This window comes from Lissotriton helveticus, chromosome 7 (assembly GCF_964261635.1).
Source record: "Lissotriton helveticus chromosome 7, aLisHel1.1, whole genome shotgun sequence".
Lineage (NCBI taxonomy): Eukaryota > Metazoa > Chordata > Amphibia > Caudata > Salamandridae > Lissotriton > Lissotriton helveticus.
The window spans coordinates 1,710,783,545-1,710,801,971 of NC_136068.1; positions in this window are offsets into that span (position 1 = coordinate 1,710,783,545).

An 18,427-nucleotide genomic window follows, 5' to 3' on the forward strand; every position below is an offset into this window, starting at 1 on the left:
AGCTGTGTACTTATTTGTGCTGTGCTCTGTCTATGTTCTTAATTTGACTTCTATATACGGAGATTTCTGCATATATTGTATGATACTGTGGGTGGCACGGTATAATTGACATAGAGCACGCCTAGAAATAAAGAGGTATTACCAAATCCATATGCAAACATAACAGAGGTGCTGGCTGTTGAAGTTATCCACTGCCACCATCCATTTATTTGCCCACTGTTATTGTGTTGGCTCGCCCACCTCTAGCTTTTACAGCACTGTCAGGGATGGTACCTCAGTATGTTCTGTGCATGGAAGCGGTCAGTGATTTAAATGGGCAGGTACTATCAGGTACTCAGTGCCTGCACTTTTCTAATTTGGGAGGGATAGTACCAGTACTGCTTTAGTGCTTTCAATGGGAGGGAACTTCTCAGCGAATATGTGCAATAACTCCTACGAACCGCACATATTGCAATTATAAATATCCTCAGCTCAACCCTGCCGGATGATGGGAAAATGCCCTGAATGTACCTGAACATGAGCAATAAGCACCAAAATCTGCATATTACTCACCAAAACTCATCATTGTGTCGTATTTTTTGCACCTGGTAATGCGTATTACACATCCAGCCACAGTATATGCACTGGGATCTACTTATGGTTGGCAGAACAATACCTGGGTGAATCCACATTATACAGCCATCCACAGTATATGCACAGGGGCCCAGACTTGAGCGGTAGAGCAGCAACCCGGGTGAATGCGTATTATACAACCAGCCACAGTATGTGCACGCGTAGATTACACATGAGTGGCAGAGCAGCAACCTGTGTGAATGCGTATTATACAACCAGACAGAGTTTATGCACGATGGAGTCTACCCATGAGCGGCAGAGCAGCAACCCGTGTGAATGTGTATTATACAACCATCCACAGTACATGCACGGGTCCTACCTATGAGCGGCAGAGCCGCAACCAATGTGAATGTGTATTGTACAACCAGCCACAGTATATGCACGGGGCCTACCCATGAGTGGCAGAGAAGCAACCTGTGTGAATCCGTATTATACAAGCAGCCACAGTATATGCTCGGGGGAGTCTACTCATGAGCGGCAGAGCAGCAACCTGTGTGAATGTGTATTATACAACCATCCACAGCATATGCACGGGGGAGTCTACCCATGAGCGGCAGAGCAGCAACCCGTGTGAATGTGTATTATACAACCATCCACAGTACATGCACGGGGGAGTCTACCCATGAGCGGCAGAGCAGCAACCCGTGTGAATGTGTATTATACAACCAGCTACAGTATATGCACGGGGGAGTCTACCCCATGAGTGGCAGAGCAGCAACCCATGTGAATGCGTATTATACAACCATCCACAATACATGCACGGGGGAGTCTACCCATGAGCGGCAGAGCAGCAACCCGTGTGAATGTGTATTTTACAACCAGCTACAGTATATGCACGGGGGGAGTCTACCCATGAGCGGCAGAGCAGCAACCCGTGTGAATGTGTATTATACAACCATCCACAGTACATGCACGGGGGAGTCTACCCATGAGCGGCAGAGCAGCAACCCATGTGAATGCGTATTATACAACCATCCACAGTACATACACGGGGGAGTCTACCCATGAGCGGCAGAGCAGCAACCCGTGTGAATGTGTATTATACAACCATCCACAGTATATGCACGGGGGAGTCTACCCATGAGCGGCAGAGCAGCAACCCGTGTGAATGTGTATTATACAACCAGCTACAGTATATGCTCGGGGGAGTCTACTCATGAGCGGCAGAGCAGCAACCCGTGTGAATGTGTATTATACAACCATCCACAGTATATACACGGGGGAGTCTACCCATGAGCGGCAGAGCAGCAACCCGTCTGAATGTGTATTATACAACCATCCACAGTATATGCACGGGGGAGTCTACCCATGAGCGGCAGAGCAGCAACCCGTGTGAATGTGTATTATACAACCAGCTACAGTATATGCTCGGGGGAGTCTACTCATGAGCGGCAGAGCAGCAACCCGTGTGAATGTGTATTATACAACCATCCACAGTATATACACGGGGGAGTCTACCCATGAGCGGCAGAGCAGCAACCCGTGTGAATGTGTATTATACAACCATCCACAGTATATGCACGGGGGAGTCTACCCATGAGCGGCAGAGCAGCAACCCGTGTGAATGTGTATTATACAACCAGCTACAGTACATGCACGGGGGAGTCTACCCATGAGCGGCAGAGCAGCAACCCGTGTGAATGTGTATTATACAACCATCCACAGTACAGGCACTGAGCGGGGATGAACATGTATATAACACCCAGTCCCAGTATATGCCATGGGGCCTATCCATGAGCGTCAGCGCAGCAACCTGTGTGTATGTGTATTATACAACCATCCACAGCATATGCATGGGGGAGTCTACCCATGAGCGGTAGAGCAGCAACCCGAGTGAATGTGTATTATACAACCAGCCACAGTACATGCACGGGGGAGTCTACCCATGAGCGGCAGAGCAGCAACCCTTGTGAATGTGTATTATACAACCATCCACAGCATATGCACGGGGGAGTCTACCAATGAGCGGCAGAGCAGCAACCCGTGTGAATGTGTATTATACAACCAGCCACAGTACATGCACGGGGGAGTCTACCCATGAGCGGCAGAGCAGCAACCCGTGTGAATGTGTATTATACAACCATCCACAGTATATGCACGGGGGAGTCTATCCATGAGCGGCAGAGCAGCAACCCGTGTGAATGTGTATTATACAACCAGCTACAGTATATGCACGGGGGAGTCTACCCATGAGCGGCAGAGCAGCAACCCGTGTGAATGTGTATTATACAACCATCCACAGCATATGCACGGGGGAGTCTACCCATGAGCGGCAGAGCAGCAACCCATGTGAATGTGTACGATACAACCAGCTACAGTATATGCACGGGGGAGTCTACCCCATGAGCGGCAGAGCATCAACCCATGTGAATGCGTATTATACAACCATCCACAGTACATGCACGGGGGAGTCTACCCATGAGCAGCAGAGCAGCAACCTGCGTGAATATGTATTATACAACCATCCACAGCATATGCACGGGGGAGTCTACCCATGAACGGGAGAGCAGCAACCCTTGTGAATGTGTATTAAACAACCATCCACAGCATATGCACGGAGCGGGAATGAACATGTATAATACACCCAGTCCCAGTATATGCCCAGGGGCCTACCCATGAGCAGCAAAGCCGCAACCCATGTGGATGTGTTTTATACAAGCATCCACAGTATACGCATGGGGGAGTCTACCCATGAGCGGCAGAGCAGCAACCCGAGTGAATGTGTATTATACAACCATCCACAGTATATGCACGGGGGAGTCTACCCATGAGCGGCAGAGCAGCAACCCGTGTGAATGTGTATTATACAACCACCCACAGCATATGCACGGGGAGTCTACCCATGAGCGGCAGAGCCGCAACCCGTGTGAATGTGTATTATACAACCATCCACAGTACATGCACGGGGGAGTCTACCCATGAGCGGCAGAGCAGCAACCCGTGTGAATGTGTATTATACAACCATCCACAGCATATGCACGGGGGAGTCTACCCATCAGCGGCAGAGCCGCAACCTGTGTGAATGTGTATTATACAACCATCCACAGTACATGCACGGGGGAGTCTACCCATGAGCTGCAGAGCAGCAACCCGTGTGAATGTGTATTATACAACCATCCACAGTACATGCACGGGGGAGTCTACCCATGAGCTGCAGAGCAGCAACCCGTGTGAATGTGTATTATACAACCATCCACAGTACATGCACGGGGGAGTCTACCCATGAGCTGCAGAGCAGCAACCCGTGTGAATGTGTATTATACAACCATCCACAATACATGCAGGGGGGAGTCTACCCATGAGCTGCAGAGCAGCAACCCATGTGAATGTGTATTATACAACCAGCCACAGTACATGCACGGGGGAGTCTACCCATGAGCTGCAGAGCAGCAACCCGTGTGAATGTGTATTATACAACCATCCACAATACATGCAGGGGGGAGTCTACCCATGAGCTGCAGAGCAGCAACCCGTGTGAATGTGTATTATACAACCAGCCACAGTACATGCACGGGGAGTCTACCCATGAGCGGCAGAGCAGCAACCCGTGTGAATGTGTATTATACAACCATCCACAGTATAGGCACTGAGCGGGGATGAACATGTATAATACACCCAGTCCCAGTATTTGCCATGGGGCCTACCCATGAGCGGCAGAGCAGCAACCTGTGTGAATGTGTATTATACAACCATCCACAGCATATGCACGGGGGAGTCTACCCATGAGCGGCAGCGCAGCAACCTGTGTGAATGCGTATTATACAACCATCCACAGCATATGCAAGGGGGAGTCTACCCATGAGCGGCAGAGCAGCAACTCTTGTGAATGTGTATTATACAACCATCCACAGTATAGGCACTGAGCGGGGATGAACATGTATAATACACCCAGTCCCAGTATTTGCCCTGGGGCCTACCCATGAGCGGCAGAGCAGCAACCTGTGTGAATGTGTATTATACAACCATCCACAGCATATGCACGGGGGAGTCTACCCATGAGCGGCAGCGCAGCAACCTGTGTGAATGCGTATTATACAACCATCCACAGCATATGCAAGGGGGAGTCAACCCATGAGCGGCAGAGCAGCAACCCTTGTGAATGCGTATTATACAACCATCCACAGTACATGCACGGGGGAGTCTACCCATGAGCGGCAGAGCAGCAACCCGTGTGAATGTGTATTATACAACCATCCACAGCATATGCAAGGGGGAGTCTACCCATGAGTGGCAGAGCAGCAACCCATGTGAATGCGTATTATACAACCATCCACAGCATATGCACGGGTGAGTCTACCCATGAGCGGCAGCGCAGCAACCTGTGTGAATGTGTATTATACAACCATCCACAGTACATGCACGGGGGAGTCTACCTATGATCGGCAGCGCAGCAACCTGTGTGAATGCGTATTATACAACCATCCACAGCATATGCAAGGGGGAGTCTACCCATGAGCTGCAGAGCAGCAACCCGTGTGAATGTGTATTATACAACCATCCACAGTACATGCACGGGGGAGTCTACCCATGAGCGGCAGCGCAGCAACCTGTGTGAATGCGTATTATACAACCATCCACAGCATATGCAAGGGGGAGTCTACCCATGAGCGGCAGAGCAGCAACCCGTGTGAATGTGTATTATACAACCATCCACAGCATATGCAAGGGGGAGTCTACCCATGAGTGGCAGAGCAGCAACCCATGTGAATGCGTATTATACAACCATCCACAGCATATGCACGGGTGAGTCTACCCATGAGCGGCAGCGCAGCAACCTGTGTGAATGCGTATTATACAACCATCCACAGCATATGCAAGGGGGAGTCTACCCATGAGCTGCAGAGCAGCAACCCGTGTGAATGTGTATTATACAACCATCCACAGTACATGCACGGGGGAGTCTACCCATGAGCGGCAGCGCAGCAACCCGTGTGAATGTGTATTATACAACCAGCTACAGTATATGCACGGGGGAGTCTATCCATGAGCGGCAGAGCAGCAACCCGTGTGAATGTGTATTATAGAACCAGCTACAGTATATGCACGGGGGAGTCTACCCATGAGCGGCAGAGCAGCAACCCGTGTGAATGTGTATTATACAACCATCCACAGCATATGCACGGGTGAGTCTACCCATGAGCGGCAGCGCAGCAACCTGTGTGAATGCGTATTATACAACCATCCACAGCATATGCACGGGGGAGTCTACCCATGAGCGGCAGAGCAGCAACCCGTGTGAATGTGTATTATACAACCATCCACAGCATATGCACGGGGGAGTCTACCCATGAGCGGCAGAGCAGCAACCCGTGTGAATGTGTATTATACAACCATCCACAGCATATGCACGGGGGAGTCTACCCATGAGCGGCAGAGCAGCAACCCGTGTGAATGTGTATTATACAACCAGCTACAGTATATGCACGGGGGAGTCTACCCATGAGCGGCAGAGCAGCAACCCGTGTGAATGTGTATTATACAACCATCCACAATACATGCACGGGGGAGTCTACCCATGAGCGGCAGAGCAGCAACCCGTGTGAATCAGTATTTTTCGATCAGCCTCAGTATACGTACTGGGTGTCTACTCGTGATCTTTGAAGGAGTAAAATGGCCACTATACCCCCCCCGGCTATAGACTATGCATGATCAAGAAGTCTACCCAGGAGTGACAGAAGAGCAAGCAGTGTCAATGGACATCATACACACAACCGTGGTACTTGATCTGAGGAGTCCACTCAAGGGATGAAGGGAGCCATCCACAGAAACTGCGAAATGAGGACCTCGTATGCACTCTTTGGCCTGGGCGGGGGGTGCTCCAGGCCTTCTGCTGTAGCCACTTGAGTTCAAATGCTCATTGCTGAGGTTACAACTGGGTCTTTAGGAGTCTCCGAGCCGCCATGCAAAGAGTCAGTAGTAGTGCTTGTGTTTGACAAAGATCACAAAGTGCGTCAACAGCAGAGAAGGGGTAAGACTGAAGTCCTGTAAATCCCTACATCACACACAGTGAGCCTGGCAGATTGAACGTTGGACCGAGGTGCCACAGAGACACAGGGAGAGAGAGAGAAATTCAATATTGATTTACCACCAATGACACGATTTAGTGAAATTCTACGTCACCACAGGTTAAAGTTAGTAGGATCTAGTATGAACCGCGCTCCAAAACATTTTATTTTTACCAAAACAATCCCCACACTTAAAAAAAAAGCACAAACACACAATTGTTCCAGCATGATTATTGCTGACCTGGAGGTGCCTCAGGGTGTGGGAGAAGGAGCAGTACAGAACAGTAAAGTTAGATGGGGCAGACAGCTAAAGAAGAAACACACCTTGCTTCCAGGATGCCTGCCACTGTAAAGAAATCCAAATATGCACCATTGTTTAATCAGCAAATCTAAAGGCTGTTTGGGAGCCAGGACAGACTTTAATTGATAGAATCATTTCAACCTTCATGGTGAAAAAAAGCAGTTTTTTTAGATGAGCTGGAAGGGTGTTACCAGTACTGGAAGCGCCCTTATAATGGAAACCTATAAGATAAAGTTTTCCACTAGGTACCGACTGATTGCGCATTAATTACAAATATAACTTCTCAAAGCACTGTAAGCGCTTAAATATTGTGCGGCATATTACTAAGCCCCTATCGCCACCACAACGTCACTTTTTGTGACGTTGTGGTGGCGATAGGGTCAGCACCCTATTACCAAAGCAGTGTTAACCACATAACGTGGCTAAAAGCCATGTTAAGTGGCCTAACACTGCCTTCATAATAGGGCTCCTTTCACATTATGGTTAACGTGAAAGGGCCGTGCAGTGGGTGTTGTGGTGGGCGTTCCACCGCAACACTCATTCACTTTGACGCTGCCACATATTATCAAGAGAGGCGATAATAGGTGGCTGCGCCGAACTTAAGACCAGGAAAATCCTGGTCTTAAAGTGGCGAAACGAGGAAAAAATGCACCATTTCTCCTCGTTTTTGCTTTTTCCATGTGGGCGGCCTTGTGCAGCCCACAAGGAAAAAGCAAAATGCCTAGGTTTGTTTTTGGGGCCCATTGGGGAAAGGGGGGGGGGGAAGAAAGCACCGACCCGAGACTCAAGGTAAGTGTGATAAAGGCCGCTTTATTGGAAGCAGGTGCATCCTACACAATAACATCCTCGGCCTGCGCCGCACAATCTAAACATAAATATGTAATTTCCTGCCTCACCCCCACCCCCTCCCCTAACTGATTCCCACAACCCACAAACAGTAACAATTAGCATAACGTAAATTTGCCTCTCCACCTGGCTAAATACTTTATTGTGCTTGACCTACCCCCCGATACTCCAACCAGTTCTCCTACTCTTCCCCCATATATTAGGAAGAACCGCCCCCACATACAGAATGCACCCCACACCTGCTCCAGCGACATGCGAAAACCCCCCACCCAATCCAAAAACCCCCTTTTTACACAGAATACAAAACATTGTAAATAGCCGTGAAAAGCCCTGGCGCAATTCGCCACAGTAGAAACACGTGTCGGCTGTCTACGATTTCAGCTATACAAATAAAGAGCAATTATCCACAAAGCACGAACTCTTCTGCTTCTATTCATACAAAAAAGGATCAAGCCTAAGGACACCAAGGTGTAACGTCCAACAAACTCATCACCCCGTTCAAACCCCGTCTTGCACCAGCCTCCAACAAAACAAGGCCAAAAACCCCATGCCTCCAACTCCCCCGCGAAGGAAAATCCCCCGTAAAGTGCAGTGCCTGCCCGTGGGCACCCCCCCCGTATCATGGCCCAGGGAGGGAGGGGGGGGGAAATTTTTTCAGTCGCCACCCCCCGCCCGGCGGCCGAGACACCTCACATAAAATGGTGTCTCTGCCGCGTGGCCGGGCGGATACCACAGCCCCGCCCACCAGGAAGCCCAACCCAACCCCGCCCCCCAGCCCAAAAGCTACCAAAAAACCCAGGCCCCGTCCCCGTGTGGCGCCATCTATGCCCCCCCTCTCCCCGGCCCCAAATTCCCCCGGGGGGGGCAGGCCTCCCTCCGGTCGGCCCCCCCCCCCCAGGACCCCATTGGGGCCCATTGGGGAAAGGGGGGGGGAAGAAAGCACCGACCCGAGACTCAAGGTAAGTGTGATAAAGGCCGCTTTATTGGAAGCAGGTGCATCCTACACAATAACATCCTCGGCCTGCGCCGCACAATCTAAACATAAATATGTAATTTCCTGCCTCACCCCCACCCCCTCCCCTAACTGATTCCCACAACCCACAAACAGTAACAATTAGCATAACGTAAATTTGCCTCTCCACCTGGCTAAATACTTTATTGTGCTTGACCTACCCCCGATACTCCAAACAGTTCTCCTACTCTTCCCCCATATATTAGGAAGAACCGCCACTCGAGGGACGTGTTAACGGGCCTCGACCCCCCCTAGGACTCCCCCTCCCTAAACCCGGGACGCGCCACCTGCCCCATTCGGCAGGACCACCCCCTAACTATATGGCCGCCGCGGACCCCCCTCAAAAACCCCGTGCTGTCCGGCCCACGCGTTCAAACCGCCGGCAGGTCCTCCCCCCTAACCACAGGGCCATGCCCTCCGTCCCAATGTAGAGGGCCATGCCCTCCGTCACCACGTATAGGGCCATGCCCTCCGTCACCACGTATAGGGCCATGCCCTCCGTCACCATGTATAGGACCATGCCCTCCGTCACCAATGTATAGGGCCATGCCCTCCGTCACCAATGTATAGGGCCATGCCCTCCGTCACCAATGTATAGGGCCATGCCCTCCGTCACCAATGTATAGGGCCATGCCCTCCGTCACCAATGTACAGGGCCATGCCCTCCGTCACCAATGTATAGGGCCATGCCCTCCGTCACCAAGGTATAGGGCCATGCCCTCCGCCACCAATGTATAGGGCCATGCCCTCCGTCACCAACGTATCGGGCCATGCCCTCCATCACCAATGTATAGGGCCATGCCCTCCGTCCCCAATGCGTAGGGCCATGCCCTCCGTCACCCATGCATAGGGCCATGCCCTCCGTCACTAACTGTATAGGGCCATGCCCTCAGTCGACGTCACCCCCGGGGCGTGCTTCCTGGCCGCGGAATCGAGCTCCCTAACAGGTATGCCGCACTAACACTGGGCCGTGCCCCCTCTCTGGCGCCCACAGAGAGAAGCCCTCCGGATGCGTGTCCCATACCTGCGCCCGTCCGCCAGGAAGAAACCCCTGCCGCAGTGCCCCCAACCCCCCCGTCACCTACCCTACCCCGCAGCCCCCGACATGGCAGCAGCACCGTTCAGCGTCAGACCCCACTGCGCGTTGCGACCCCCCGTCCTCCGGCGGGCGTGCTCCCTGGCCACGGAGTCGAGCTCACCCCGTAGAATGACCACACCGACGTGGGACCGTGCTTCCTCTCTGGCACCCAGAAAGAAGTCCTTCACACAGTGCGCCACCTCCAGAGCCTGTCCGCCAGGAAAAAGCCCACTGCAGAGAACGTACCCCTCATCCCGCGCGACTCGAAACGCCCGCGGCCCATTGAAACGTGAATTTCGTGCGCCGGATTCACAAGCGCACCTGCAGATATCTCGTTAGGTTGTTCCCTCCAGGCCTTCAACCGTGAAAAATGTCACTATCATAAACTCTATGCGCTCGCCCCCTTGTCCCACCCTAATACAATGGTCCTACAGAAGATATCCGCGTGGCACTCCGTAATGCACCTTGCATAGGAAAGATCAGCAATATGTAAACTGTAAAGAAAAGTATGTATACGTTTCACAGCTTGCAAGACAGGAACCTGGGCCCAGAATTCAATATATTTCACTTAAACGGAGGCGCAAAGTGCAACTCCGCAGTGCTCTACCGAAAAACCGCGCAGCACCAAAGGTACCAAGGGTTGCCGTGCAATCCAGCGCCATCTAAAATGAAGTACAATACCCCACCTGGATTGCCAAGCATATGCTCCCGCTCTGCTCTCCACTCACCCAATCCTTCGCCACTTCAGAAACAAGTGGACCCCACCACTTCGGTAACGTATCTTATATTAGGCCTGTCAGTGCACATGCATCGCTCATGTCAGATGAAAGGATGTAAGGGCAAATGCACCATCTTCCGATCAGATTGAATGAGCGCCCAGGCCTACACCGCAGTTGCCCAACAGAGCCCTATTCCTCGTACCAAGAAGGCGGAAAATCAATATTTCGTGTCCATGACCACAAGATATCCCTACTAATCAAGGAAAGAGGTAATCAAACTTTCCCCCTGCATTTGCAAGGCATCTCCTCCCTACTTTAGCATAGGAGATGGCCTACTCGTCCAGGTAACTTCTGCATAGATATAACCCGTCAATAAAGGAGCAGCGAGACCAAAGACATTGGCTGCAAATGTGGGTTTCACAACCTCCTGACATTGCGAACCTTGCTGACACCTTAAGAGGGCGTATAGGTCGAGTAATAAGATATACAATATTCATTATGAATAAAACGTAATTAGTAATAAAAGTCATTCCTCCCCGAGGGTCGCGATGAGTGCGGAAAGTAGGGCAAATGTTCCTTGCTCCGGAGGCAGGAGAAGTCACTAAAGTGCCTGTAATGGGGATATGAGACTATTGGAACGATAATCTGACACCTGAGGTCACTGAAGGGGGACATTCCAGAGAAAAGTAGCTGGACCACTACAGCCATCTGATTCGCAGAGAGCCCTCATTAGTTCCATCATGCTAGGACCGCATGTGCCAATGACAATGGGCAATTCCCATGGAATGTGGACATGAAAGACAATGGGCAATTCACATGAATGTGGACATGATCTGGACAGGGAATCAACATCCCATACATAAAATCGAAAAGACGCTTGAACCAGTCAGATAGCGGTTTACATGTTTCCAAACTGTATTACAACGCTCTAAGTTAAAGTACAGCCGTGCCCATTGAACCACCACTCTCAATCAATGATACTTCGAACAAAACCAAAACTCTGAATCAAGGATGGCCTAGTTCCTGTTACCAAAAGCAAAATAAAGTAAGTTTGCATGACATCACAATCAGTCGCAGAGTATTATTTACCTATGTGTAGTTCATTTTGATAGCGCGATTGAATTGCGCTGTAGAATGTGGCCCTCTGCCTGTCCTTCTCTGATCCAAGAGATGTTATGGCCCGCTAATCTGACTAAATCAGGGCTCGAGAGTCACATCAGGATTTCCAGTTCGGAGACAGAAACCCAGCTTGAAATAAGGAACCTACTACAAATAAAAGTGTATGATTTCAAATACAGAGCTGCTTCAAAACCGGAACAGCAGTGTAATATACAGAATCCACGGAACAGCAGTTTAATATACAGAATCCGGATATGAAATATGGAATTCTGGTGTTAAATGATTGAGGAGAGCTGAGCCTGGGTCGGACCAAGGGTTGGCTTGGCTCTCAGAGACCTAACACGAGCTGAGTCTAGAACATACTTAGCATGCCAATCGTGCCACAAACGTCAAATCTAATAAAGCTCTCCAACATCCCCCAAAAAGTGTATTCCTTTACAGTCCAAAGGGGCTTCACTTTAGCATATTAGCTTGTATCACTGCATTGAGTGGCAGTTAAGAGAATCGTCAGTCGCACCACAAAGTTGTAGACACATGCACGCCCTTCCTACACAGTCCTATCACAACAATACCATTGCCCAGGATCACACCATTCCTACAAGCAGGGGGGGCGGCACTGCTCCCTGTTACATTGATTGTACAGTCCAGCCATCCGATAGGCATCTCATCCCTTCATTTCACCTCAAGTGTTCATGTTTTGTCTCCGACTCTCTAAGGGGGGCTACTCAAAGATTGAATGGGAAATGAAGATTAAACTACAACATGCTGCATACCTAACTACAAGGCCAGGTGTACCCAATCATCCTCCCCACGGTACCCCGTTAACACCCACCACAGCACCCACAATCTCCCAATGCCATGCAGCTAAACTATAGATACCCCTTGTGCAGAGAGAGCAGAAATCCCCCAAGAAGCACCGCCGTCTATCATCTCCCCTGCCCCAAGTTAAAACCCCGGCGGCCGCACGGACTGTTCGGGTAGGGGCAGCGGGACTCACCTAGTCCCACGTGGGAGCCTGACCGCCCGCACCAGGCAGAACAGGCCCATCCGCTCGGCCGCGTGGAGCCGCAGGCTGCTCACCCGAGCTCCTCCGGCCTCCAGCGACGTGTCCGGCCCGTCCCTGCACCCGCGAAGTGTCCGGCCTGCCGGGAGATCGGTGCCATCAGTTGCAGTCCCAAGTCCGCCTCTATCGCCGCGGTCCCTATGGTGCAATTGAGCCCGCCAAACACCGGCGCTCTCTGTGAACAGTCCGTGCACCGTTGCACGCGGCATTTCCTCACAAACCAAGTCCAATTAAAGCAAAACATTTTTTCAGTCGCCACCCCCCGCCCGGCGGCCGAGACATTCAGTCGCCACCCCCCGCCCGGCGGCCGAGACACCTCACATAAAATGGTGTCTCTGCCGCGTGGCCGGGCGGATACCACAGCCCCGCCCACCAGGAAGCCCAACCCAACCCTGCCCCCCAGCCCAAAAGCTACCAAAAAACCCAGGCCCCGTCACCGTGTGGCGCCATCTATGCCCCCCCCCTCTCCCCGGCCCCAAATTCCCCCGGGGGGGGCAGGCCTCCCTCCGGTCGGCCCCCCCCCCCCAGGACCCCAATGTACAGGAAGGTATTCCTTCCTGTACATAAACAAACCTTTTTTTTAAATGCCATTTTGTAACTTACATGTGTGCACATGAAGCAGCACACATATGTTGCAGCCTGGCGCTTCCGAAGTGGCTATGAGAGGCGTTAAGCCAAAGAGGCTAACGCCTCTCACCACCACTTCCTAGATAATATGCCCCAGAATCTTTTTGCACGTCGTGGCAGCCTTATAGTGTGTGCAGCCAGCCTGTCTTACACTATGTAAAATACACTTTTTACATAGTGTTACACTTTTTTTATTTTTTTTTTAATTACACTTTTTACAGCAGCTTAAAACGTGGATATTTGACAAATAATCCTCCTCCCCTTCCTAAGCGCCTTGAAACCCTCTGGGTATGTAGTGCGCTATATAAATGTTATGACTTGACTTGACTTGACTTTTTAACCTGTGCAATCTTAAACTGTGTGTAATGCATGTTTTAAACACATCACTTTCGATTTTGAACTGCTTTCTGTCACAATCTGGAACATCATAGCACTATAAACATTTCACCATCCCCTATCCACCAGGATTCAAATCCATGACCCTCTGGGTTACAAACACATCTGAAAAGATTGGGTTAACCAACTGAACTTTCTTACCAGAACAATACATGTCCTGCAGGTTTGTTTAACTTGCATTTATTTTTATTGCATTATATTTTGTTTGCAGTCACCTGTAGGTTAAAGGCCCAAAAAATAGTTACCGCTCATGTATTTCTTTTCAAGCCACATCTCTGAACTCCCCTCTCACAGTTTCCCTTTTTTATGCACCTCCACCGCTGCATGTCACACGTGGAGTCAGCGGCAGAGCGTGTTTAGGCTGCGGCCCCGGAGTCACCACAGGTCACAGTGACAGTGCACTGTCTCTACAGATGTGCACTGGAGGTCTCTCATGTTTTCGGACGGACAATAATAGTCTGATTTTCCACCTGGGCGCCGGCCCAGCTTTCCATGCGGTAGCTTCTGTAATTAGCACCTGTTAATAAGGAGGCGTCGCCTGCGCTACCTCACCGTCACCACCCGGTCTCCGGGGGCGCTGTCGTCACCTCAGGGGACGGCTGACACTCCAGATGGAGCAGGAAGCGGCAGATATTCACGCGTGCAGCTCTCTCTCTTATGTTGAGCACTTTGTACATTCAGGACTACGCGTCCCAGAATGCAAAGCAAAAACATGGATTGGATGAGCTACTTATGCATAAGCCTAAGAAACTTGAGAGCGCTGCACAGTAGCCGGAAGCCCCGTTTCTCAGCAGTTCGGGCTGCTGCATGCCACCAAAATCGTATTGCCTGGGCATGGAAGGAGTTGTTTTCTTGTTAATAGCTTCCTTATTTCCACACACACTTCAGTGCAGTTCAAGTGAGAGCATATGTAGGACACAAATTGCACCTCCGTAATTTGTGCAACGTGTTTTGCTTTTTTTTTCCACCGCATTCCATACTTCCCAGTATTTCGAAATGTGACGTCAGTCATGTCTGGGCGCTTTAAATCCTTGGAAAAGGCTTATCGCTCTGCACCGCAGAAGCAATCTTCCCAGGCCAGCGAAAGACGGAGGAGGCCTTTAAATTACGCCTTCTTACTCAGTAAACAAACACAGAGCTCCCACTGCAAAGGACTAATCCCCCTCATCCTTCATGCTGAAGTAATTCCCGCCAGAAGAAAATACCTTCATAGTTAGGAATTTAAAAGATCAGCAGATGAAAGTGGTGCGACGGGATGACTTTGAAGGGGTTTTGACACTAAAGGTAAATTTCAGGGCGGTAATAAATGCCTCACAACAGAAACTCTAGCAAACAAGTCTCTCAATCTTTTTATCACTCGAATTAGAAAAGGCATCAGGGAAGGCTGTAGGCAGCCCATTCTGCTCTGAGCATGTGAGAGAGACGGGTATTTCTCAAAAGTATCCCACCAAGTCTCGGTGTCGGTTCAACACCCTGTGGTTCCGGGCAAATCACTTAATATCCCTGTGCCTACCAAAAAATGAATTTGACATATGTAATGTAAATCGCTCCAATACCTTTGGGTCGAGCTCACGCTATATAAAACTGCAAAAAATACAAAATATTGATAATTAGGCGCTCTATCCTCAGAATAGCATAACCAGTAACGGAGCGGTGTGCTGCCTTTGAGATCCTTCTCTCCTTCTGCATTCTGCCAGCACCCTCCTACCCAATAGTCGTCCACCACTACATGCACCACCACCGCCACGTCCACCACCACCACGTCCACTACCACCACCACATTCACCACCACGTCCACCGCCACCATGTCTGCCACCATGTCCACCAACACCATGTCCACCACCACCACCAGGTCCACCGCCACCATGTCTGCCACCATGTCCACCAACACCATGTCCACCACCACCACCAGGTCCACCACCAGACGTCCACCACCACCACCACATCCACCAGCACGTCCACCATGAACACCACGTTCACCACCATGTCCACCACCACCACGTCTCCCACCACCACGTCCACCACCATGTCCACCACCACCACCACGTCCACCACCACCATGTCCACAACCACGTCCACCACCACCACGTCTACCACCACCACGTCCACCACCACCACCACATCCACCACCACATCCACCACCATGTCCACCACCATGTCCACCACCACCACGTCCACCACCACATCCACCACCACCACCTCCACCACCACGTCTACCACCACCACATCCACCACCACCACGTCCACCACCACCACATCCACCACCATGTCCACCACCAGCATGTCCACCACCACCACGTCAACCACCACATCCACCACCACCACGTCCACCACCCTGTCCACCACCACATCCACCACCACCATGTCCACCACGATCATGTCCACCACCACCACCACCACATCCACCACCACCACATCCACCAACACCACGTCCATCACACGTCCACCACCACCACGTTCACCACCGCCATGTCCACAAACACATTTACCACAACCACCACGACGACCACCACCACATCTACCACCACCACCACGTCCACCACCACCACGTCCACCACCACAACATCCACCAACATGCCCACCACCACCACGTCCACCACTACCACCACCACCACCACCCCCACCACCACCACCACACATGATGAGTAAAGTGTCACTGGAGGGCAAAGGTAATAGGAGTGTCAACCCCGGCAGTAGATGGGATATTTAAGGATGCATTGGGTGTGAGAAGACTGGAATAGGGGTTAGAGTACTACACCAGATCCAAGATACATTTTTAAGAGGCGCAATGTCACAGGGGCTCCTGTAAGAGCACTCACAGTATCTCTACCTCACAGTGGCATACCTGCATGGGCCACTCACTCAAAACAAGCATTGGCATAGCCAATAGGTCTCGCCTCTGGGACCTTATAAGTGTTTAGCCATGCAACACTTGATGTTGTTTCTCCAAGGATATTGTGCTGGATAACTAAACACTTATAAGGGGCTATGTCAATGCCTGTTTATTTTGAGATTACTTCTCAAGAGTGAAGAAATACATTTAATTGGAGAGTACTGGCACTTCTCAGAAATAAGAAGGTACTCTGGTACAGAGTACCTGCACTTCTGTTTTTCCATTTCTAGCACTGGCAGTGACACCAGGGTCCAGAGGTGTGAGGGTCCCACTGAACCCTGATAATTGCTGTAGTTTATTATTCAAACAGCAGAGACAGGAGATATTTCCTTCTTTTCATTAGGGTCTATGACACATTGGTTGCCCTAATGCTGGTTTATGTGGTTCCTGAATATCTATTGCTATGTGACAGAGAGTACCCTTGTTTTGCAATCTGTTCCTTGCAATCTCCAGACAGACAGGCACAATCTCTTTGGGAGAAGAATTTGTGGAGACTTCCGAGGAGAAGGAACTCATCACAACTCCTAGGGCCAGATGTAGGAGCCAAAATACCGGTCGGTAACGCCCGAATTCGGCCGTTACCGACCGGTATTTGGGTTTTCAGATGTACGGGCATATATTTTACAGAATCGGTAAATCTACCGAATCAGTAAATTTACAGATTCTGTAAAATACCGAATCGGTATTTTTACCGATTCGGTATATCCAAATGTAGGTGGCACTCCTGAGAGTGCCACAGGCCTTACAGATTCGGTATTTTACCACCCAATCCAATTGGGTGGTAAAATACCGAATCCAGGTGTGCATGCACATGTGTGCATGCACACCTAGCCATGTGACAGACAGACATGCCCTAAAGGGCATGTCTGTGTGCCACATGGCTCACATGCCCGTCTTTGGGGTGCTGGAGGGTGTCAAAGTGACACCCCCTGCACCCTTGCTAAAATCGGTATTTACCGATTCTGTAATTACAGAATCGGTATTTCCCATTGATTCCTAAGGGCTTCAAAGCCCATAGGAATCAATGGGCAATACCGATTCGGTATTTACAGAATCGGTAATACCTACATCTCCCCCCTTCATATTTACCGACTCTTAAATACTGAATCGGTAAAATTCGGTATTTAAGAGTCGGTAAATATGAATTACCTACATCTGGCCCCTAGTGAGGTTGGACTGACAGGGATTTCACAAGAAGGTGCCACGTCCTTCTTGGTCAGAAGACAACCGCCACTATTTTCTCCCGCACACCCTCCAAACTCTGGCTTACAATTTGGGAATCAGAAGTAAAGGTAGGCATAAAGAAGCTTCTTTGGCAAAACTGTCAGGGCATCCACTTGCCTGCACCACTGTACTAAATTAGGAATAACACAGATGAAGCTCAACATAGATAGGGAAGGTAGAAAGATGAGGTAAGAAGTTTCAAATCTTCTGCAGATGCTCTTGAACACCTTCCGAGATAGAGCCAGCTTTCGAGAAGGTAGAAAGATTCTGCTTCCTCTGAATATTGTCTGATCCATTTTATGCCAGCTGCTGAGATTGACCATGTTAGAAAGGCGGTTCCTGGGGAGACAGAAGAGGGCTCCAAAGATGGTTACAGCGAGGTTGGGCCGCGGCAGCGCCAGCAGGCTCTGAAGATGGTTACAGCAAGGTTGGGCCGCGGCAGCGCCAGCAGGACTCCAAGGATGGATACAGCGAGGTTGGGCCGCGGCAGCGCCAGCAGGCTCCGAAGATGGTTACAGCGAGGTTGGGCCGC